We start from the raw sequence: 23,856 nt of genomic DNA, 5'->3' as shown, positions 1-23,856 counted from the left end.
TAACGCGATTGATTTTCGCCGCATCGAGGTATGGTTCCGCTTTGTCTTTGTTTCTTGCGTAACCTTGAAAGCGCTCTCACCGAATGTAACCACGTTTATCGCCGACGAAGTTTTCTTCGCCACATAGCTCTGGTGTCATGCGCAAAGGCGTCATTCGCGCGCGCGCGGAAAAGCTGAAAAACGCTCAGCATTCACCACTCATTTTCGGGCTGCCGGCACACGGGGAGCAGTCTACTTCAGAAATTTGCAGCTCTCGAGCTTCTACTGACAGTTGTGATTACTTGCACAGCATCGTAGTATTATGGGCCTGTGTCCCTAGCATTAGTCATCATCGCGCAGCTATATGGTGATCCAGTTTCCCGTAATTCTTTTCTCTGGGTACAAGCGTTTTGTGATTTTTCAAGACGGGGACGATAACACAAAAAAACAGGCTAAATTTGTTAAGTGTTTGTTGGTATTCTTTCCAGTGACGTAACAACTTTGTTTTTATTTTTTGCCGTATTCAGGTTAAATGTTTGACAAGGGCAGTCTTTATCAGGAAGTTCCGAGAAGGGGGGGGGGGGGCGGTTGACTTGCTATAACAATTTGCGTGTTTGGGTGGTATGCGTGTGTATTTTACACATAGAAAACAAGGTTTTCTCTCGCTAATTGACATATTCAAGGTGATGCGAGTGCTGCGACATACGTCGTGGTGTTGAAATTTGCAGTAGTACCTGTAGCTTAAACATCTTTAGTGTTTAGCGGTACTTTATAACGCACTCAGCTCCACTACCATTAGAACGTGACCTACGCTGTCCGGTATCGAACACGCCACCTTGTGCTCAAACGTGAGAGAACCACGTGGTATTGATAAGCCATCTACAGCTTTGTGAGCTATGTTAAAATAGTTTGTTTATATATCGGCTTGTGTCCTCACAGGGAAGCTTGATTTCGTGCGCTATCGAATGATGACCATGCATTGGGAAATAATTATATATAGAAGAATAATTTTGCGACAGCCACAGGTCCACACTCTAGGCTCTGCAAAAATATAAAAAAAAGGAACTGATTGTATAATGTGTACTCCGCACCATGAATTCTTCTGTATTGGGACAATAAAATAAATTAATAGGCAACTCTTGTTCTACAAAAGCTCGACAAAAACTAGCACTGAACTAAGGCGTTTTTTTTTTTGGGGGGGGGGGGTGTTGATAGGGCAAGACATATTAGTTTTTTAAATTATGCAGCGAGTTACGGCCTAGTCAATCTGTATTCATTTGCATATAAGTGAACCGATTCTTTGTGTTTTGTGTGCGGAAAAAGAGTATTACCATTGCATTGGTATCGGTTGATTGTCGTTTTAAGTACTAGTAAATGAAGACAGTTGCATGGCGTTCGTTTTCTCTAAATATATATATATTTTTACTGTCACCTTCTGGCGTACAACGCATAGTTTGTAATTGTTGTCACGCGTTTCGATACATGTGTAGGTGCGCACGCACCATTGTCCGTAGCACAAAATCAATCAATCAATTCAATTTACACTGTGATCTGCAAATATGCAGAAAAGTGATTGTACCACGCACAGGCGCGCGCGCGTGCACACACACACACACACAAACACACACACACAACAAGGATCTGACGCAGCATTTGATTCCTTGGGGGCATAGGTGTCGCAAAGGACAATATAGAACACGTTCCCACGAGCCATTTGGACCCATAGCCAAAGGTCCAAATTCTCATTAAAAAAACACTGATCTGTAAAGGAGATTGCAAATATTATAATCAAGTAATCATAATCATCACCCTCATCAGCCCATCTTTACGTCCACTGCTGGACGAAGGCCTCTGCCAATAATCTCCAATTTACCGTATGTAATTATGAAAGCTAATCTAATTTTATGCGTGCGAATTTCATCACTCCACTGGACTCGCCAGCGTCCTCGGCTGTATTTCCTGTGCCTTGATAACGATCCCATTGCCATAACCAGGCCCGTAACTAGGGGAAGGGTGTTGCCCTCTCCCCCTGCCCCCGAAATTCTGATGGAGGGGGTGCTTTACTGAAAGTCACTAACGAATATAGGTGTTCTTCTGAAATAATCAAGGTCTTCAGCAACAACTGCCTCTGCCCGAAAAAAAAATTCTGGCCATAGGCGTGGCTCAAACTGACCACGCGTCTGGCCGTGTTTTTTTTTTGTGTGTGTGTGTGTGTGCAAAAAGGAAGTTTTTTTGTGAATGATAAAGCGTGTTTTGGAAGGATTTATCAATAATCTATTAATGTTGCACCACTCAAAAAGTGAATTGTTGGTGAGCTTGAAATCTGGACACGAGAGTCGCAGAATCCGAGTGATAAGAAAAAAAAAAAATGTCGAGTCATCAGCGTAAAGTAAACACGAAGAAAAGTTAAGGCAGCAGGGTAAGTCATTCACATATGTATATATCGAAAGTAATAGCGGTCTCATAAGCGAACCTTGAGGAACACCTCTGTTAAAGGGGCCATGACACCCAAATTTCGCCCATAAGCTGTGTTAAGCTTGTTAAATACTTACCTGCTAACAGATAAGCTGGTGAAATTTCAGCGCATTTGACCGAGCACTGAATTGACATGAGCGGCCCGAGAGTCTGACAACACTGGCGCAGTCACGAGCCGTGACGTAACGAGCCGCTCGCTTCGCGAGCGTCCGTATTGCGGCCAACGATCTTGTTTGGTCGTCATCCGCGTGCACAATGGAGCTATTTCGTCTTTCTTCAGCTTCGCATTGAAATTGAATGATTTGCAACGGCTGAAATGGGGATAGAACGAGACGGCCCCTCTCCATAAGGTACATCACGTCACACACGCCATGCCAAAATAGTGATTGTGGGCGGTGGGTGGGGTTTATAGCGGGCGACTTTATAGCTGGCGGGATCGAATCCGGGCCATGGCGGAGGCTTGAGGGCGGAGTACTTTGATTCACGTGCACCTTAAAGAATCCCAGGTGGTCAAAATTTCCGAAGTTCTCCATTGAAGGGTCTCTCAACATCACATCGTAATTTTTGCACGTAAAACCCCATTAATTATTATTGTTATAAGATTGTTATTCTCCTCACTCCGGCGCCAATCAAGTTTCCTGTGCAGCTGTGAAAGATGTCGGAATGGGAACAATACAGGTACATTTCTATTAGGGCCACAAAGTTAAAAGTTTGATGCTATGCTGGTGTCACACAGACACCTTTAACCGTGATCATAGAACTCTTACCGCTCGAATTCCCTCATCGCAAACTACAATCGTCGCTGCTACACGGTACGAACTAATCCTGATCATGTTTGGCACAGACGTCTGTAATAAATATCGCTATCTTGGAGCTACATCGGGATGCGCAGATCGTAACCGTCTCGATCCAGATTGGGCCTGATCGGGCTTGATCTCGATTAAAGTGTACGTATAGCAGTACCCGGCCTGTACCTAGCTTCATTGGGATCGTCCCTAATCGTGAACAAAACTGCCCACGTTACACCGGCATTAAATAGAGCAGTACAAATACGCACAAGCTCCAAGAGTATACCAGTTCTAAGGTCGGGCCTTGTTGGTGAGCCGCGTTGACAATGCGAAGCGCTTGAATAGACAAAGACAACAGAGGGTAACACAACACGAGCGCTATCTGTCAACAGGTGTTCGTGAAGTGGTTCCCTGTTGTCGCCGTCCATTCAAGCGCTTTGCATTGTCGCTTCAGGATGAAATGATGTCAGAAGACCTCCTGCAGTGGGTAACTAATTAGCTGACTGCATTGCAGCGTGTATACAGTTGAATGTATAAGCTACTAGGAATAGCGCACAGTAAGGATTGAAGCATGGACACAAAAAGCTGTCAACATGAATGTCGTCTGACAATAGCACCGAATGAAGGAGGGGAAAACAAAAAAAACAATCATAAGTGTAAACGAGTGCAGTTGCGGCGACTATATATATATATATATATATATATATATATATATATATATATATATATATATATATATATATATATATATATATATATAGGCAGGCATGGTGGTTGAGTGGCCGTAGCGTTGCATATAGTCCAGTAGATCCTCCGTGAGCGGTCACAACGTGGTTTATTTCGACGTTTCGGCCTAGAGTCTGGCCTTCATCAGGATTTTCATGAAGGCCAGACTCTAGGCCGAAACGTCGAAATAAACCACGTTGTGACCGCTCATGGAGGATCTACTGGACTATACATATATATATATATATATATATATATATATATATATATATATATATATATATATATATATATATATATATATATATATATATTGTGGCAAAGCCTTAGAACAGTGGGTCGTCCTCTCGAGTGCCTTCTAGTGGGTCGCCCTTTTCATAAGAATAAGAGCAACTCGTGCAGAGAGTCGGTCCCCGCTTGACTGTCGCTGTCGTGATTCATCAACGAGTGTCCGCCAATAAACGTCTTAACAATTTGGTGGAGAGTGCTGTCCCCTTCAAACATCTTTGGTTCGCATTTGATGCCCTTCGAGCTTCGATCCCGTACCGTGCCTTCTACCATGCACCAGGACGCCGCTCAGCAAACGCTCCCTCCTACACCGACGCCATGTCCCGGTGTCCCCCGCATCCGCGACCCTCCTGTCTTCACCGGCGCGGATGGCACCGACGTCGAGGACTGGCTTGCCATGTACGAACGTGTGAGCGTCCCCAATCATTGGGATGAGGCAGCTAAACTCGGTAACGTGTTCTTCTACCTTGCGGGTGTGGCCGGAATGTGGTACAATAACCACGCATCTGATTTCCCGACTTGGTCCGCTTTTAAGACCGCTGTCGTTGACGTGTTCGGCCGCCCTGCCGTTCGTAAACTGCAAGCCGAACAGCGTTTACGTGAACGAGCACAGCAGACTGGTGAGTCCTTCACAAGTTACATCGAGGACATCCTTGACTTGTGCAAGAAAGTCGACCTGAACATGTCAGAGGCTGACAAAATCACGAATGTTCTAAAAGGCATCGCCGACGATGCCTTCACCATGCTTCTGGCCAAGAACCCTCATACTGTGGCAGAAATCATTACATTATGCCAAAGTTACGACGAGCTGCGGCGGCAGCGCTTGATGACCCGTCGATCGCCACCACGTGATGCTGGTCTCTCGGCTTTGTCAGCGGTTCCTGACCACACAACCTTGCTCGCCGAAATCAAGTCATTCGTGCGTGAGGAAGTTGCCCGCCAGGTCTCTTTACTGGCTTTTGCTCCGCCGCAACATGCTCAGCAGCCATCAAGTACACTTGTACCTCCGCTCCGCCGAGCCATTCAGCAGGAAATCGCGCAGGTCGTTCCAGAATACCACCAGCCGCCTCCTGTATCTGCGCCACTCAGCTACGCCCTAGTTGTAGCCAGGCCGCCCCCACCGATTTCTGTGGATTGCCCTGTAAGTTACACCGAAACCACCGCGAGGCCCCACGCCTTCGGAGAAACTGTGTCGCCTACATACGCCGACGTCACCCACGTGCCCCGAGTCCCGCCCACCATGCACTCATATCAGCAGCCGGCTCGCCCAACGCGTTCTGCGACATGGATGGGACCCGCGAACAGATGGCGCACTGCTGACAATCGCCCCATCTGCTTTGCTTGCGGTCGCGTCGGTCATGTAGCACGTTATTGCAATCGTGTGCAGCAACCGCAGGTCGCCTCGAACTTTCCCAGCCAATCAAGCCGCTCTTATGACCAACCGCCACCTATGTCACCGTCATCCCGCCCCGCTCCGTCTACCCGCCGTTCACCGTCTCCGCGACGTCGCTCACTGTCGCCGATGCGGCCACGTCCACTCGAGGGCGACCAGGAAAACTAGTCGTCGCAGTCCACGAGGCAAGGGCTGCGACGCTGTCGAACTGCGGAAGCCCTCAGGAGGATCTACTGAGGGCTTCCGGAAGCCCTCAGGAAAGCCCATCGAACGTGATAGACGTACTTGTGGATGGCGTTCGTGCATCTGCCCTTGTAGATACTGGAGCCGCCATATCCGTCATGGACGCAAAACTTAGCCGATTACTGCGCAAAGTGACCTCGCCACTCTCCGGGCTCTCCCTCCGTACAGCCAGCGCCCAAAGCATTCACCCTACGGCGATGTGCACAGCCCGCCTTATGATTCAGGACGTGATGTATGCGGTCGAATTCATCATAATTCCTTCATGCTCTCACGACGTCATCCTAGGATGGGATTTTCTCTCCCGCCATGAAGCCGTCATTCATTGCGCACCAGCAGAAATAGAACTCACCCAATTCTCTTCTTTGACGCCGGCCGACAGTCCATCTGCCGCAAGCAAGTTACTCGTCAGAGATGACACCCAAGTGCCTGCAAACTCGTCCGCGACGGTGTCGGTCTACTGCGCAGGCCTTTCTGACACCGCTGCACTCCTCTCGCCATCTCATCGTGTTTTCATCAGAAAAGGCTTGCTGGTTCCTTTCGCGACCGTGCAACTCACTCACGGCAGCACCACTATTTTTGCAGTGAACTCATCCTCGTACAGCGTTACGTTGGTGCGAGGGGAATGTCTCGGCAGCGTGGAACCCATCGAAGACGAACAAGTTATGGAACAAGTTATGGATCAACCCGATGACATGCACTGCTCAAGTTCCAGTACGCTTAGTGCTGTTTCGACATCTGCTTCATCATCCGATGATGTATTCGGTCCCTCCGTTCCCGACAACCTTACGCCAGGCCAGCGTTCCCAGCTTCTGGGCCTGTTGGAAGAATTCCGGTCTTCTTTTGATGTCGCCCAACCTTCTCTCGGCCGCACATCCACCATTACGCATCGCATCGACACAGGCACACAGCCACCACTGAGACAGCGTCCATATCGCGTATCTCCCACAGAACGCCGTGTAATCAACGAGCAAGTCGACGACATGCTTCGCCGCGATGTTATTCGCCCCTCTAGCAGCCCCTGGGCATCTCCTGTCGTTCTCGTCACGAAGAAGGACGGTTCTGTGCGGTTCTGTGTGGACTACCGACGCCTCAACAAGATCACTCGTAAGGACGTGTACCCACTACCGCGGGTAGATGACGCTATTGACAGCCTGCAAGGAGCAGAATTATTTTCATCCCTCGATTTGCGCTCAGGGTACTGGCAAGTACCTATGGCTGAGGACGCTCGACCGAAGACCGCTTTTGTCACCCCCGACTGCTTGTACGAATTCAACGTCATGCCGTTTGGGCTGTGCAACGCGCCCGCCACCTTTGAGCGCATGATGGATACTGTTCTGCGTGACCTGAAATGGCACACGTGCCTGTGCTACCTCGATGACGTCGTCGTTTTCGCTCCGGACTTCTCGACGCATCTTCAGCGCCTACGGCATGTTTTAACGCGTCTGAGTGACGCCAGTCTGCAACTGAACCTAAAGAAGTGCAGATTTGCAGCTCGGCAGCTGACAATACTCGGCTACGTTGTGTCCAAGGACGGAATTCTCCCTGATCCAGCTAAGCTTCGGGCCGTGTCCGAGTTCCCCAAGCCGACATCCGTCAAGGAACTGCGCAGTTTCGTAGGGCTGTGTTCCTACTTTCGGCGCTTCATTCGAAACTTCGCGACTATCATATCGCCGCTGACGAAGCTCCTTGGAAGTAACGGGCCTCTCCATTCATGGTCATCACAGTGTGACGACGCTTTCACAACGCTCCGTCGTTTGTTGACGTCGCCTCCCATACTCCGCCACTACGACCCTACGGCCCCTACAGAGGTACACACGGATGCCAGTGGTGTCGGCCTTGGCGCTGTCCTTGCGCAGCGCAAACCAGGGTTCCCGGAATATGTCGTGGCGTATGCAAGCCGTACGCTTACTAAGGCCGAGACTAATTACACCGTCACCGAGAAGGAATGTTTGGCAATCGTCTGGGCCCTTACGAAGTTCCGACCTTATTTGTATGGTCGCCCATTTGATGTCGTTACCGACCATCACGCACTATGCTGGTTGTCGTCATTGAAAGATCCCTCAGGCCGTCTCGCCCGGTGGGCACTTCGCCTGCAAGACTATGATATCCGCGTGCTGTACCGCAATGGAAGGCAACATGCTGACGCCGACGCCCTGTCACGCTCTCCCTTGCCTGACGACAACGCCCACAACTCCGCGTCTCACCTTGCCATTTCTTCCATTAGCATTCATACCATTGCTACTGAACAGCGCAAGGATCAATGGATCGCCTCATTGATCGACTTGCTGGCTGATCCATCCACTCCATCCACTCGCGCGTTGCGTCGTCAAGCCCACCATTTCGCCATTCGCGACGACCTCCTCCACAGGCGCAATTACAACGGTGATGGCCGCCAGTGGCTACTAGTCATACCTCGCAGTATGCGCTCTGACATATGCGAGTTTTTTCATTCCGATCCGCAATGTGCGCACTCCGGGGTATCAAAGACTTACCACCGCATTCGCCAACGGTACTTTTGGCGCGGCATGTACCGCTACGTGCAGAAATTTGTGCGCTCCTACATAGATTGTCAGCGCCGAAAAGCTTCAACGCACCTATCACCGACAGGTCTGCAACCTCTACCTTGCCCTGCCAGGCCCTTTGGGCGCGTTGGAATTGATTTGTATGGGCCACTTCCACTGACGTCGGCTGGTAACCGCTGGGCCATTGTCGCTGTGGACCACCTCACACGATACGCCGAAACGGCCGCTCTCCCCGCGGCTACAGCGAGCGATGTGGCCTCCTTTCTGCTCCAACGATTCATTTTGCGACACGGTCCACCCCAGGAACTGCTCAGTGACCGAGGCCGCGTCTTCCTGTCTGAAGTCGTTGAAGCCATTCTTAAAGAGTGCAACATTTTTCACCGCAAAACTGCTGCTTACCACCCGCAGACAAATGGCCTCACCGAACGCTTCAACCGTACGCTCGGCGACATGCTCTCCAAGTACGTCGCCGCCGATCACACAAATTGGGATTCCATTCTACCCTTCGTCACCTACGCATATAATACCGCCCCTCAGAGCACTACTGGCTTTTCACCTTTCTTTTTATTATATGGAAGGCACCCGTCGCACACCATCGACACGATACTTCCGTACAGGCCAGATCCGTCTGAGTGGGCGCCTATTTCTGCTACAGCCAAGCTTGCTGAAGAGTGTCGAGAGCTTGCAAAGACCTTTACTGCGCACGATCAAGAGCGGCAAAAAAGCATTCGCGCTGACGCCAGCACTAGTGCGCCCACGTTCCTCCCTGGAGCGCTCGTTTGGCTCTCGATCCCTACCACTGCAACTGGCCTATCTTCAAAACTATTGCCCAAATACGAAGGCCCCTACCGTGTCGTCAAACGCACTTCTCCTGTCAACTACTTGATTGAACCAATCGAACCATCTTCGGACATGCGCCGTCGAGGACGCGACATTGTTAACGTGGAGCGCCTCAAGGCCTACCATGACCCGCTCATTGTAACCACCTGTTAGGTCGCCAGGCGGCTCCCTTTTCGTACCCGTGGTAGTTGTGGCAAAGCCTTAGAACAGTGGGTCGTCCTCTCGAGTGCCTTCTAGTGGGTCGCCCTTTTCATAAGAATAAGAGCAACTCGTGCAGAGAGTCGGTCCCCGCTTGACTGTCGCTGTCGTGATTCATCAACGAGTGTCCGCCAATAAACGTCTTAACAATATATATATATATATATATATATATATATATATATATATATATATATATATAGAGAGAGAGAGAGAGAGAGAGAGAGAGAGAGGAAGAGAGAGAGGAAGACAGAAAAAGCAAGAAAGAGAAATAGAGTGAGAAAAACAGATAAAAAGGCAAAATAACAGAAAAGGACAAAGAGGAAGAAATGAAAAAAATCCACAGCATATACGAAGTGAATGATGATGAGTGGGGCGAAGCGTCCATCAGCGCGTCCGTGCTTCCGTCCGTCCGCGTGACCATCCGTGCGTCCATTCATGCGTCCCTCCGTCTGTCCGTGCGTCGGTTAGTGAATCCGTCCCTCCACCTGTCTGTCTGTCTGTTCGTGCGTCCACCCGTCCGTATATCCACGCGTCTATCCTTCCATCCGTCCGTCTGCTAGTCTGTCCGTCCGTCGGTGCTTAATTAATTCTAGTGAACACTCTTAAGTACCGCCATCTCGCATCCCTTGTGGCACATACCCGCTGTAGAGTGGGTATGTGCCACCGGTGGCTACATACATACATACATACATACATACATACATACATACATACATACATACATACATACATACATACATACATACATACATACATACATACATACATACATACATACATACATACATACATACATACATACATACAAGGGATGGACAGACCCACGCCTTAAGGAGCTTCGCCCCTAAAAAATCACAGCATATCCACGGGGTGAATGATGAGTGGGAGAAGCTCCGGAGGGAATCATCGGTAAACTGTGAATCTTCCGTGTAGTTCGCCCAGTCGATCGTCATTTAAAGACGTGAGAAACGCTGTGTGTGTATGCCGTGCCGCTTGGGCCTCCCGCTCTCGTACGGCAGGATCTTGTCGGCGCCGCCGCGCAGCCTCACGGCACGCGTCTGCCTCGCGCGCTCACACATCGGGGTTCCGTCTTCGAGCGCGAGCCGCAGCCGCCTTGCGCGCATGCCGCTCTGCAGTCTTGTCCATCCGCCGATCTTCTGAACGCGCGCTCGCTTCAAAATGGCTTTTATTTTACTACACCGTGCCCCCTAGCGTACGGCGCCGCCGACAAACACGCGATCGCCAACGTCTTCGTGTGACGTCATTCCCATTTTCTCGCACGCTCGCACATCGTGGTTCCGTCTTCGAGCGCGAGCAGCCGCTGCCTTGCGCATATCGTTTAAGTAACGCCATCTTGTATCTTGCATTTTCAGCATATATGCATTCGTTATATGTACAAGTACCGCCCTCTAACGACCTCTAAGACCTAACAGAGGTGGCTACATACACTTACAACGGTTCCGACGGAGGCGGAAATGTTGCAGGCCCGTGTGCTCAGATTTGGGCGCACGTTAAAGAACCCCAGGTGGTCTAAATTTCCGGAGCCCTCCAATACGGCGTCTCTCATAATCATGTGGTGGTTTTGGGATGTTAAACCCCACATATCAATGAAACACTTACAACAGGACGCACGTCCCACGCCTTAAAAAGCTTCGCCCCTAAGAAAAAATAGAAAGAAACAAGGCAGGCCACCCAGCTTCTCATTCCTTCAAGCTTGGCACCACTATTGCGAAGCTCGTTTAATTTGTTTTTGTTTTTTTGTTTCCTTTTTTACGCGTCTGTACACTTTATACGGGGCGCTATCTCGCTTCTGTTAGCTGCATGCGTGGAGATTCAAATCTCTTGAATTTTTTTTCAGACACTGCTGAATGCCACTGACTTCTCTCAAAACTATTACGGGAAATCTAAAAAAAGCCGGGATAATGAAGCAGTTGGAACTTATAATCACGCAACGAGTGAAACAATAAACTGAACAGGCACCTCCGCGCCCGCTTTCATTCATTCCTTATTGTGCGGTCTGTGCCGCCAGTTCGCGTTCTTCTATTGCGATGCAGTTTGAAAAGTTCGCGAATTTTCCAGTCTCTTGCGGCTAATTATCTGCGAGTTGTATGTGTGACCAGTAACGGAGCGTTGGAGCGGCGGTGTCAAGGCATCCGTGTTTTCTCGTATACAGTAGTACACGAGTTGAGGCCAAATTTTATTTCAAAAGGAAATTTTTAGAGGCGAACCTTCTTAAGCCGTAGGTCGTGCGTCTGCGATGTATGTATAGTAGTAGAAGTAGTCGTAGTAGTAGGTAGGTACCTTTCGTTTAGTGCTTGGAATGTCCGCTAGATGGCGATGATGAATATATGAAGAGATGCGATATGGCGGTACTTGGAGTGGTCACTAGATGAACGGACTGACGGGCGCACGGACGAACGTACAGACGGACGGACGCATGGACGGACAGACAGGCAAGAAGACAGACGGATGGACGGACGGACGCACGAACGGAAGCAAGAACGAACGGACGGACGCTTCGCCCCATTGTCTTTCACTCCGTGGATAGGCTGCTTTTTTATTAAGTTTCGCAAGCGCTGAATACTCCGAACCAGAGATGTCAAAATTACACCTAGAAAGTAAATAAGTTACGTTATTAATGACTTTCTGGTCTTTGTTTTAAATAATATTTCTGGTGTTCTTGAGGCAGGTCTTAGTGGAGGGCTCCGTGAATTTCGACAACCCGGGGTTTTTTTGACGTGCGCCTACATCTAAGTACACGAGCCTTTAGCACTGCACCTCCGTCTAAATGCCATCGCCGGCATCGAATGTCCGACCATTGGGTCAGCACTCAGCAGTTAGTTTTAAAATTAAATAGATGAATGGCAAAAACAAAACTATTTTTTGTATTTGGCGAGTTTTAAAAGTTAAATAAGTAACATTACAAGTTGCAACTGACCAAAAGTAGTGACTTTACATTAGTGTCAATTCTTTAATTTAAATAACTTGCTTTAAACTATTTCAACAAAAGTTCATTATTCACACATATCTCGTGTACACTTTATTTACACCGCTTATACATTGAAATCTTGTCTCCCTTTGTTCAACTATTCACGCTTGTCGTCCGGCTTTCGGATGAACCTGTGTGATGAACTTGAGGGGAAACATAGTTAAGGGAAAAGTACTTGGAAAAGTTCTGAGCTTATAGTATTCTTTAAGATGCTTGCTTGAATTGTATCATTGCATAACTAAATCACCATGTTTCAAAAGTAATTTATTACATTCCTCCTTACAGTTAGAAATTTGCAGTAATTTCATTGCTATCAATGCCAAGTTTTCAGCCGGCGCGCTGGTCGTTGTGATTCTCGACTGCTGAGTATGTCTGTGTATAGAGATACGACCCACGTCGAAATTTCGGATGGCGAGTTGGAAATCACATACGATGACCTTGGTTATTGGGTCGGTCATTGCCAAAGCAATGTCAACCTCTTGGGCAACTGTTATATCGGGGCAGTGAATTACACTACATGCCGTGCTCCACCCACGATGTGGGGCCAGGGTGACAGCCACCACTGTTGATCGATGTGGGTGTCGCGAGGCGTCTGTGTATACGTGACATCGGAACGATTAGAGAGACGTTTCTGTAGTTGGCGCGCTCGGTCAACCCTACGATCCGCATGATGTTCAGGGTGCATGTGCTTGGGGACCGGAGGAATACGAAGACTGAGTCGTTGATCTGTCGGTACATCTTGGTATAAGTGGTGGCCGCCCGCGTGGGGATGAGTCCAATTTGGCGCAATACAGCACGTCCCACATGCGTGAGTGAGAGCCGCTGGTACTGGGGCGTAAGGCTAGCTTCTATAAGCTCACTGACCGTGTTCGACACCCCAAAGGCCATAAGTTTGGAGGTAGAAGTGGACATTGGGGGTCTTAAGGCGGTCTTGTATGCCTTGCGAAGCGAATTATCGAGGCGATCGAGATCAGTGTGCGTAAGGCGGAGGTAGGGAGCCACGCAGGTGATGCGTGTGCAGACAAATGCCTGAACCAGTCGAAGAAGGTTGGATTCGCGCATGCCTGCGTGCTTGTTGGCAACGCGCTTGAGAAGGCGACCAATTTGGTTGGCAGATTGGTCGATTCGCTGAAGAGTGGTAGAGTTGCCACCATTGGCCTGTAGGTGCAATCCTAACATGCGGATGTGATCTCTTTGGGGAATTCGCATCCCCTGCACTAAGCATCACACCCCGCCTCTCTCACCTCGTTTTCTTATCTGGGCCCCAGCTCATGAATCCCTTAGTAAAAAATGCGCACGCACACACTCTCGCCCGAGATCTCAACTGCCGAGCGGAGTTCCTTACGCCTTACACTTCTCATTCTTTGCCCTTTCAGGCCTACGAAGAATTAACTCCTTTGGTCACTTACACAGACATTCTACAGCACTACAGACTAAGCCATCTCCGCTATCCTCCAGCTCATGAAGATTTCCCTCGACGTGATGCCATCCTGTGGCGCAAGCTTCAGACAGGTGTCTTTTCCAACCCCTGACTTTATAGCAAGGTATACCCACACCTCGTGACACCACACTGTAAATACTGCTCACAATCGGCCACCCTCATACACATGGCATGGACGTGCCCACAGTACGCTGACGCTTCTCACACAGAAGATACATGGGAGTCCCTTCTGCATAGCACTGACTCGGCACAGCAACGCCGGGTAATCTCACTCGCATTGGAGGCCGCGGTGTCCCAAGGGATCCCCGCTGACCTTCTTTAAGCAGCGTAACCGACCTCTCGGCTGGTCCCCTCTTTTGGGAGTAATAAAAGTTTTGATCATCATCATCGACTGCTAACTCGGCGGGGTCTCTAATCCCGCCCCCAGGCGGCCGCGTTTCTATGGAGGCGAGATGACAGAGGCGCGTGAGGTTAAATATAGAGGCACGTTAAGGAACCCAGTGGGGGCGAAATTTCCGGAACCCTCTACTACGGCATCCAGCTTAGCCATATCTTGGTTTCGGGAAGTAAAAGTCCAACAATTATTATTGCTGCCAAGTCTGGTCCAAAGGGACGAACATGGGCTGAAAAGTTTTGTTTCTTTCTTTATCATTTTTGTCGCGTCGAGTTTTTTTTTTTTTGTTGTTGTTGTTATAATGACTGTTTCTGTGCCACGTACCTCCATGCCTCGTTCCACAGAGTCATCTATCCCTCAGACGTGTCCCCGCGAAGCAGCCCTCGTCTGTGAGCATTTCAGCACCATTTGGCGCGCTAATCAAACGGTGAGAAACGCGGACGGCTTTTTTTTTCTTCCCCGCGAAAGAGATGTCTTGCGCAATAACGCCCGCGTAACCCGCATGTTGTTGAGTAGCGCCGGGCCTATCCCACCGCTGCCACCACTGTTGCGAAAGACGGCGACGCCAACACGGCCCCGGAGGCGCCACTGCTTTCAACTCCGCCGGGAAGGTCACCAGCCGTTTGGTAGCGTATGTTTATCAGCTCGCGACTGCTTCTGCGCAGAGCTGATAAGACGAGCGGACGAGACGACGGTGAGTTAAACAAGGTTTATGTACAGCATATACCGGGTGTTCAAAATTAAGCTTTATGATTTTTTTAAAATTAGGCGCTCGAAGGCACGTGAGAACCACTTGTGCAAATAAGTTAAGCGGCCAGGGGGACAGAAAGTTAGATGATAATTATCGCTGTCAGCAGCCCAATTAACTAAAATTTAATAATTAACTTTTTACTGGCTGCGGTAAGTTGGCATGTTTATATTGAAAAAATGTAGGCAGTGGTGTTTGTACACAGTTTCAGTTGGAAGATTTTTTCTAGCACGCCTGTGTTCCGAGATATCCGGCTCCAAAGTTTAATTGTCTTTCGCACGATTACGCATGCAAGAGGGTGAGGGTCCGCGCAAAGCTCCTCCCTAAAGTGACGCATCTGTTGCGTGTGGTGTTTAGTGTGTGAAGAGGGTGGAAGCGTAGGCATAGGTGATAGCAATTACCCTTGCCCTCTTCGGCCGGCGAAATCAAAAATCGAAGAACGCTTGCAACCAGTGTCGTAACACGCAACTGCAGAGCCTCTAACGATAGTGGCAGATACCATGCCGAGATAATGGTGCGAGCGGAGAATCTGGATGCCAGTGCGCGTGCGTAATAATCACTAGAGAAGCATGCGTGGTCGTTGCCTGGGCTACGCGAATAGCGTGACTGCTGATGTCCGAGTACTGTAACTTTTATTGAAACAAGAGCAACAACTCCACCAATAATAACTGAAACAGTTTTATCCTTGCTAACGCATATTTCCTGCTGCTACATAAGCATATTTCGGTCATGCACAAATCTCATCGAAACTCTTCACCTCTCAAGACGTCAATGCCCCAAAAAGTGTTCAAAATGCCTGCCTTCGGCAGCAACGCAAAGCATGAACCGCTGTCGCGTCGACTCGATGACTCGGCGCAGTACTTCTGCAGGAATACTCGCACAGGCAGATGTTATCCTGTCCTTCATGTCATTAACATCGCTGGGCTCTGTTACGTAAACTCGATCTTTAACGTAGCCCCAAAGGAAAAAGTCGAGCGGAGAAAGGTCAGGTGATCTTGGTGGCCAAAACATCGCTCCTGCGCGCCCAATCCACTGTTGTGGAAAACGTCTGTCCAACCAGTTCTTCGCCCTGGTAGAAAAATGTGGTGGTGCTCCATCGTGCTGAAACCATACTTGGCGCAGGTCATTCAGGGAAAGACTGCAGACAAGATCATCAATGACAACACCTAATATTTCTTCTGTGTACATCTTTCCGTTCAAGTTGTCCTCAAAAAAGTGAGGTCCGATGATCCTGTCCCCGAGTATGCCGCACCACACATTCACACTCCAGCGAACTTGATGCTTGTGCTGCCTCAGCCAGTGTGGGTTTTCTTGTGCCCAATAATGGGCGTTGTGAAGATTAACACTTCCATTTCGGCAAAACCGAGCTTCATCAGTCCAAATTATTCTGTGCAAAAAGTCATTTTCTTGATCAGTTTTGATGAGGCCCCAATTGCAGAAGTCAACTCGCCTTTCAAAGTCCGCCTCATTTAGGTCCTGATGAAGGTAAACGTGATATGGATGGAACTTGTGCTTTCTTAAAACATTTGTGACTGTTCCGATGCTGCGACCGCACTGATCGGCAATCTGTCGGATGCTGAGCTCTGGCATCGAGGTTACGCACGCGACAACGTCGATTTCAAAGTCTTCATCGACGATTGCCTTCCTGGTCCGTCTCGGAAGGTGGACAGAGCCTGTTGTGCAGAAGCGTCGAAACAGGTTTGTGAAAGTGGGCCTTGTTGGAAGGGGACGGTGTGGGTGGCGAGACGCGTAAAGCTCCATTGCTAACGAAGCGTTGCCATTCATTTCAGCCATTGCAAGCACCACGTCTACTTTTACTTTGGTAGAATACCTCACGCCAGAAGCAGCCATATTAGCTCGAAAGGACTCCACGTGGATTTCCTTGGTAGACCTTCAATGCAGAGACGCTGTGCTCTAACCGGAGGCACCCTAGTGCAGGACGGTCCTGCTAACGCGTTCACAAGAAGATGTCTCAGTGTGATCTAAAGTCACGAAAAAACGTCGCGAAAAATGGTCTCCTGTTATCGCGTTCATCAGGATCATGCGTAAGGCTCATGGCGCACCGCGCTGTCACATTTTGATTTCGCCGGCCGAAGAGGGCAAGGGTAATTGCTATCACCTATGCCTACGCTTCCACCCTCTTCACACACTAAACACCACACGCAACAGATGCGTCACTTTAGGGAGGAGCTTTGCGCGGACCCTCACCCTCTTGCATGCGTAATCGTGCGAAAGACAATTAAACTTTGGAGCCGGATATCTCGGAACACAGGCGTGCTAGAAAAAATCTTCCAACTGAAACTGTGTACAAACACCACTGCCTACATTTTTTCAATATAAACATGCCAACTTACCGCAGCCAGTAAAAAGTTAATTATTAAATTTTAGTTAATTGGGCTGCTGACAGCGATAATTATCATCTAACTTTCTGTCCCCCTGGCCGCTTAACTTATTTGCACAAGTGGTTCTCACGTGCCTTCGAGCGCCTAATTTTAAAAAAATCATAAAGCTTAATTTTGAACACCCGGTATACAGAGGCGTTACAATTTCGGCACTGGGGCCGACAGAGACTCGAAGAGCCGAGCTCTTCTCTCTAACACATAGTTCAGCCTTTCGCCTAAGACCGCTGACTCACACACATGTCGGCACTCCGACACGGGGACGCCTCTCACATAGGACCGCCGATCGCGACGCGCCGCAGGGCTTCTTTTATTTACACCGGGTCCACCCAAAATGTCCAATCAGAAACGCCGCCGGTCGTCCGGGCAGATTCCGCCAATGGGGGTCGCCGCGCCATGCGTCAGACCACCAGGCACGAGAACGCCGGCTCGCTGTCACGTGCGCCGATGACTCAATGCACGTGGGCGAGAGAGGCGCCGCGCGTGTTCACGCCGTTGAGATGTTCGCGTCGGGCAGACGGCGGGCTGGCCTTGACCCAGATTGCCTTTTTCAGAGGCACGGTCGTTTGACGAGGACTCGCTGGCATAACAGCACCCCCGCCGCCAGACAATGCACCGGAAAGACGAGCTGCTTCCACGGGGCTCGGATGTCAGGTGCGCTCGTTCGCCTGGTCCCTCCAGGTCCGCCTCCAGGGCCATGGGGAGAATACAGCTCCAGACTGGTCCGGGAACACATCCCATTTTTGACGACGGATCCCAGCTCCACTGGCTTGTCGCCACAACTTGCTGACCAGCTTCACTCGTCTCTTCTGACCATCTTCGGGTTCAGCACTTGTCGATGGTTCTGCAACTTGCTAAGAACGGTTCGACAACAGACAACACACGACACAAGCAAGTGCCCTCGGTCACCCGACAGAACACCAGACAAAGTATAGTACAACATATACCTATCTACGTGTCTATCGGAATTTTGTTCCCTCTACATCAAGAGGCACATGTGGGACAAAAGACCCCTAAAATGACAACTCAATTTTTTTTTCCACGTACAACAACGTAACGGATTAGAATACCACATAAAGTTGGCCCCTTGAGATCACTCTGAACGAGAGCGCTCAGCCCAGGTCGTGATGAGGTCAAAATTTTGCCCCGAATCGCCAGCCAGAAACCGAAAGGTTGAGAAGTTACTAGCTGGAACGCACTGCTCAATGCACCTGCATTAGCGTTTACCTTTTCTTTTTTTTTTCCTTTAGCGAACGTCAAAGTTGCGCTGTGGAGCAACATGCCCCACTTCAGTAACTGGCCACTTTTAGGCGACGATACCTATGCGGCACCAAGAGCGGCTCACACTTGCGACGTTGCACAGGGGAACAACGATACGACTTGCTACTGATTGACTCCTCACCGCTTAGCTCGATATCGTGTTCGATCACCGTCGTGTCTCCGGGACGGTCCGACAACACATACCCAAACTCGGAAACAATCTTTCTCAGGTCCTCTTTCTCAGGTCCTCCTTCACTTACGCTAGGCTCTAGGTTTATCTGCTCCCGGATTACTTTCGATCCCCCTTCAATTACCTCACTAGAACTCAAAATTTCTGCTTCCTCTTCCTCTGAAGCCTTCAACAGCTGATTTACGACCGCTTGATGTTGAACATTGGGTTTCATCAAGTTGTAAATTTTGTTCTGCCGCCTTCCTACTTGCACCTCATAAGTTGTATCGCAAGGCTTCGATAATACTGTGGCGGGCCCTTCCCAATCAACCTCAAGCTTGTTCCTTTTGGGTGGCTGCCGCCGCATTACCTGATTATCAACTTCAAAAGCGCGCTTCTTCCCCGATTTCTCGTAGTGCTCCTTCGACAGCACTTTTGCCGCGTTTTTCTGGCTTTCCACTCGCGCTTCAATTTGGCTTTCCACTAGCGCTTCAATCGAGAGATCCTCACGCTGCCCTCGAATGAGCGTCTCTCGATCAACTCTCGGCAGCTCGCTCCAACTTTCCGCTACAGGCGAGAGCGTTGCAACCCTCTCGCTCTGACTCAATGGCGCCACGTCGTCTTCCCCAGCGCATACCGCGCCGGCCGCTCCCGCGACGGGCCGCTCGCGTGACTGCTCACATGACTCATGCGGAAAATTTCCTTTCTGGGGTTCCGTCGACCCGCCGACAAGGTCACTTGAGAGTTCACCGCATGGAACCAAGTCAAGCTTCCGCGAAAGCTTTCGCGCTTGCGATCGCGTGGGAGCCATGCACGCTAAGTTGGGGAAGAACGATTTGCCCTGCTCTTTGAGAAGCTGCTCCGAGTTGTTGGAGAAAAGATAAGAAAAACGACCATTCAGCGCGGCAGACACAGCCGCTTCGGTGCAAAGCTTACCGAACGGGCCTTCAATGACAACGGTGGCGATTGGTAAGCGAACACTCTGCTCCTCGGCGACTTGCCTGATCCACGCGCATTCTCCTGTGAAGTCATCCGGAGACACCAATGAAGGATGGACAACGTCCATGGTTGCCGCTGAGTCTCTAAGTGCTCGGCACGTTTTCTCATTGACCTTAATTTCTTGGAGATACGGCTCCAGCAACCGCATGTTTTTTTCTGATTCTCGGATCGTTGCGAAGGCAAACTTTTCCTGACAGTTTCTCGCGATGTGCCCTTCCTTTTTACAGTTGTAGCAGATTAGCGGCTTCCGTTTGTTTTCCGATTCAAATGCCTGTGTGGTAGAAACCTCACTCGATTTCTCCGCTTCTGCTTGCCCTTCCCCTACACTGTCCTTAGTAAGAGATGGGTCCTTTTTGAAATTACGGTGCGGAACGGGTTTCCGTTGATCAGGTTTCCTTGAAAAGCCCTCTTTTCTCTCATCTTTTTCAACGCGCACTGCCCTGCTATGCAACTTTCGGCGAGTATAATACTCCTCAGCTAACTCAGCTGCCTTATTTAACTGTACTTCCCCAAGTCTGTCCTGCAGCCAAAGTTTAACATCCTCCTCGATGCAGCGGTAGAATTGCTCCAATGCAACGCATTCCACCACTTTATCGCGGTCGTCATAAACACCTTCGCCCTTGAGCCATTCAATTAAATCGGCTTTAAGACGAAACGCGAAGTCAACGTGTGACTCATTCCCCTTTTCAGCATACCGGAACCTTTGCCTGAAAGCCTCGGGTGACAACTTGTAACGTCTCAAGAGCACTTCCTTAACCTCGTCATAGCTCTCAAACGCTTCCCTAGACAAGCAAGTTAATGCGTCGGACACTTCGCCGGGAAGAAGAGCTAACAGGTTCTGCGCCCAAAGAGACCGCTCCAAAGCGTTTCGCTCACAGACGTGTTCAAACTTGACGAGATACTTCGCCATGTCCTCGCCTACTACGAACGGTGGCAGTTGGTCCCGAATTCTAAAACCGCTGACCTGACTCGTCGGAGAAGCTACGCTAGGCGCCTGCGAACACTGTAGGATTGCCAATTCTAGTCGTTTCAACTCTAGGCGCTCTTGTCTCTCGGCCTCCTCGCGACGTTCGCGCCTTTCAGCTTCTTCGCGAGCTTCGCGCCTTTCAGCTTCTTCGCGAGCTTCGCGCCTTTCAGCTTCTTCGCGAGCTTCTACTTCTCGCCTTTCAGCCTCCTCACGGCGTGCTTTAATATCCACCCAGGCCTCATCGACTTCCTCAGCCGACACTCCCTCATCCTTCATGATCTCAAGGATCGCTTGCTTTCGTTTCGCACGGCCCAAAGTAATGCCGAGTTCCTCACAAATTTCGATGAGTTCCTTCACTTTAAGGTTCTCCATCGTTCACACTAGCCTCTTGCTGTTTGCCCCTGTTAACAATTTACTTGCCGTACCCACTATAAGTCAACTAGCAAGACGCGCAAGCAATTTTTCACTCTCCCGTGTTTACCTCCTCCGCATTAACTTTGGTTTCAAAGCACTTCGACTTTGCTTGAAACGATCAAAGCTCACTCTAATGCTTCACACAGCCCTTCTCTAAACTACTACAACCGGAGCTAGAGTAGTCTGGTGAACTGAGGGGAAAACATCAGGCACTCACCGCATCGATGTCGCTGACGCCGGCCGATCCCGCAGCTGCCAACCACTGTTGAGTAGCGCCGGGCCTATCCCACCGCTGCCACCACTGTTGCGAAAGACGGCGACGCCAACACGGCCCCGGAGGCGCCACTGCTTTCAACTCCGCCGGGAAGGTCACCAGCCGTTTGGTAGCGTATGTTTATCAGCTCGCGACTGCTTCTGCGCAGAGCTGATAAGACGAGCGGACGAGACGACGGTGAGTTAAACAAGGTTTATGTACAGCATATATACAGAGGCGTTACAATTTCGGCACTGGGGCCGACAGAGACTCGAAGAGCCGAGCTCTTCTCTCTAACACATAGTTCAGCCTTTCGCCTAAGACCGCTGACTCACACACATGTCGGCACTCCGACACGGGGACGCCTCTCACATAGGACCGCCGATCGCGACGCGCCGCAGGGCTTCTTTTATTTACACCGGGTCCACCCAAAATGTCCAATCAGAAACGCCGCCGGTCGTCCGGGCAGATTCCGCCAATGGGGGTCGCCGCGCCATGCGTCAGACCACCAGGCACGAGAACGCCGGCTCGCTGTCACGTGCGCCGATGACTCAATGCACGTGGGCGAGAGAGGCGCCGCGCGTGTTCACGCCGTTGAGATGTTCGCGTCGGGCAGACGGCGGGCTGGCCTTGACCCAGATTGCCTTTTTCAGAGGCACGGTCGTTTGACGAGGACTCGCTGGCATAACAATGTGCGCCACGCGGCGTGGAATTCTCTCCGAGGGACCTGGAGCTCAAATATTCTTCGAAAGATTTCTTAATCGAGACTGCACCCGCACGTACTGTACAAGTAATGAAGACCTCCCGAAAATAAGAGACTAAGCTAAAAGTTTTACCGGTCTCCGAAGGTTTCGCGAAAAGTGCACCGCCCGCAGGAGTGTAGACGAAATGGTCCGGCAAGGAAAAATGGCTCCTAAATCTAAAATGAGGGGACGTGCATGAATGAGTTATGGGTACCGCGGGAAGTTTTTCCTTTCCTGGAGATAAAAAACATAAGAAGCTGCTGTGAAAAGTAAAACTGGTGGTGGTGGTGGGGGGGGGGGGGGGGGTCCCGTTATGCAAGCACTGACTCAAATCCGCTGAGCCTTTCAAATGTACATCCACTACGCAGCGTCCGCTTTCGCGACTGCTGCGACCCCCCGGGGAGCAGTTTAGGAGGGACCAGAGGAGATCTTTCGATCCGCCTACTTTCTGAGAGCTCGTTTTCGTGACACGCGCAGCAGACCGTTCGTGCCGAGGAAAGGAAGAGGAAGGGGGGAGGAGAGAAGACCTTGTCCAGAAAGGCGTGAATTTATCACGAGAAGAGCGGCGCGAACTGGACTGCATGCGGTGGTCAAGGCTCTGCGAAAGGAGCTTGCGTCCTCAATAGGCGGGATGGAAGGAAGGAGGCGCTTTTGGGGATAACTGTCCGCTAAATATGCACAGCCCATAAACTAGGCGCCGCTATAGGGCACGTTCTGTCAACTAAGGGCTGGGAAACGGGAAGAAGGGGTCATCAGGACGCGCGGCGGCTCGCAGACTCGCCGGCCTATCAAGACACCAGCGTTATTATTTCCCCCTCTCTTTTTTCTCGTGGATCTCTCTCTCTCTCTCTCCGTGGTTGTCGTTGTAGAGAGACCGAGATGTCCCGCGTAATTATTGTACATGTGTCTGGCGGCCCGCTAAGATTCATTGCGTAGCAGATGCGGCTGAGCTGAGCGGCGCCTCTTCCACACCGTGCCGTATCCGTGTACGTGACACTAAATCGAAAGATTAAAGTTAATCGGTATTGATTACTCCTCTGCGAGTAGGCCAGTCTTTTCTGGGGCCACCGAAGGCTTGACAAGTCAAGAAAAAAAAAAGTACGAGGGTGAAAGCAATGTGGCGCCTCGGTGTTCGAATTACGGCACTATATATATAACGCATCCTGTGACGACGCGTATTTTGGTAGTGACCTTTTTTTTTAACTGTGGATTATATTTCGCTTCATTGAGCATGGCGTTTTTGTTTGTTTGTTTTTTAACGCGATTGCTTAGACGAAGAAAAAAAAGCTGGACACGAAATATACCGGGAATACTTTTTTTTTACGATGCGATAAACGTCGGCAATTAAAAAAAATAGAGATAATCGAATTTTGGACTGAAGCGTTTGGTGTGAAATGAGTCGATTATACATGTTTTCTTCAAAATAATATAGTTGACGGTCACAGTCTGTCTTTTATTCGAAAGAAAGAAAGAAAGAAAGAAAGAAAGAAAGAAAGAAAGAAAGAAAGAAAGAAAGAAAGAAAGGAAGGAAGAACACAGTTGATCTCTCTGTGTAGGAATTGGTGCAACATCAAAGTAAAACGCGTCCTCGCAGATGTGGTTGAGCATTCGTTGTGCGTTGTTTC

At 49.8% G+C, this 23,856-nt stretch overlaps 1 protein-coding gene across 1 annotated transcript in view; it reads left to right on the top strand.

The window, feature by feature from the left end:
• LOC119170087 (post-GPI attachment to proteins factor 2-like) overlaps positions 1–23,856 on the top strand; it is a 34,102-nt gene that overhangs the window by 508 nt on the left and 9,738 nt on the right. The window lies entirely within an intron of this gene.

This window comes from Rhipicephalus microplus, chromosome 2, assembly GCF_043290135.1.
Source record: "Rhipicephalus microplus isolate Deutch F79 chromosome 2, USDA_Rmic, whole genome shotgun sequence".
In the NCBI taxonomy this organism is placed as follows: Eukaryota; Metazoa; Arthropoda; class Arachnida; order Ixodida; family Ixodidae; genus Rhipicephalus; species Rhipicephalus microplus.
Note: the sequence above shows the minus strand (reverse complement) of the source record. Positions and strands in the feature narration are given on the sequence as shown.